Here is a 1,859-nt window from a genome sequence, read left to right on the forward strand (position 1 = left end):
CTATACAGAGGTAACTCGTGGTCGCTGTGAAGCTGAACACTGTGACACTGATGTGTCAAATGTGATAATGGTTACCCATGGCGGACAGTGTTTGGTGGAGTTCCCTGATTAAAACAAGCTTGGAAACAGGAGTGGCATCCACTTCCGAAACAGCTTGCCTCTAGAAACCCTATGAACCTGGAGAAAGGATGTAAGTTATACACGTGTTCAGGTCTTTTGTTCCTAGGGTCGCTGTGAATCGTCTACCACTCAACGGCACTTAACAACAACAACAACATCTTTTAAGGGAGCGCTGGTGGCCTAGTGGCAAGTAGCTGCCCTGCAATTCCAAAGACACCTGGTTCGAGGCCACCAGCCACTCCACAGGAGAAAGATAGGCAATCTCCTCCAGTGTGATTAGCTACCTTTGAAAACCCGCCAAAAGGTCGGCTACAGGTCATTTCTGACTTGATGGTACACAACAACAACAAAATCATTTAAACAGGGAGCTCTGGTGGCTCAGTGGTAAGGAACTGTGCTGCCAACACAAAGGTACTCAGTTCAAATCCATCATCTGCTCTGCGGGGGGGAGAAAGATGGGCAATCTCCTCACATGCCAATCACTGCCTATGAAAACCCACTGGAGGGTCAGCTATGCATCGTTTCTGATTTGATAGAGCACATCATTACTTGAACAAAAGAGACTTAAACATTCTCCTGTGCCCAGGGGAGAAAAACAAACAAATAAAACCGACAGAAGCCTGAGTCAGTCTCAGAGCTTTCTAGAACATCACTTGTGCCACATTATCCTCTGGGTCAAGTAAGTCACGAAGGCAGGTCCAGAATCAAGCAAAGGAGAATGGACACTTCCTCGTCCTGCAGGGGACAGAGTGCACCCTGGGAGGAAAGCTTGGTCGTCACCATCTTGGAAGTAACCACCGGAAGCTGACCTGGGAACTGTCTCTCACACACACACACACACACACACACACACACACATACACACATACACACATACACACACAAACCAAACACCAAAACCAAACAGCAGATCTCGTGGCCGCCCTCTGGAAGGTTTGAATGAAGTCTCTGTCCTCCATCCTTGGGGATCCACATGTTAAAATCCACAGACTTGCAAAGATACACACACATACTAACTAGTCCAGGAAACATATACACCGTTTAAAGAGACTCAGCTGCAAGTTCAAGCTCAGTAGCTAACCAGAATATCAGCCCTTTCTCTCCATGTTCCTGGCACACTGGTCCAGGCCACCGTGTATCCCTCGGACTCCCTCTGTCACTGTCTACCCATTTCTTTACTCCCACTCCTGGCACATGTTCGAAGCTTCAGTTGTCATCAGCTGTGACTCTGGCTTCCCATACACAGTCATGGGGACTCAGGAGAAAAGGCCACATCTGCTTCGCCCTAGAGTTCTGATCACTCATCACCTACTTTCACCTCGTCTCTCCCTCTAGAGGCCTGTCGCTCTCAGTGCCTCAAACGAATGGGTAGAGAAGCTGTGGTATATATAGTCACACAATGGAATACTATGCTGCATTGAAAAACAAGGAACTCATGCAATATTATTCAAAATGGGTGACCCTGGAGGACATTATGCTGAGTGAGGTATCTCAGTCACAAAGGGACAAATGCTATATGGTGCCACTGTTGTCGAATGAGGCTGCCATTGGGGTGGGGGTAAGGCTGAGAAAAACTGGATGAAATATGTTTATGGCATTGAAGTCTATGGGGGAGAGAATAGTTTAGAAGTATTATATTTTAGGGCTTTATGTTTATCGTAGGAGTACTCAATGAGGGTTGCAGAGTGGATTATATTTGGGGTTGGGTGTGGGATTGGGGGAGATGCGGGGGGATTGTG

This window comes from Elephantulus edwardii, unplaced genomic scaffold, assembly GCF_000299155.1.
Source record: "Elephantulus edwardii isolate Elephantulus edwardi_28Jun2011 unplaced genomic scaffold, EleEdw1.0 scaffold00002, whole genome shotgun sequence".
NCBI classification, from domain to species: domain Eukaryota; kingdom Metazoa; phylum Chordata; class Mammalia; order Macroscelidea; family Macroscelididae; genus Elephantulus; species Elephantulus edwardii.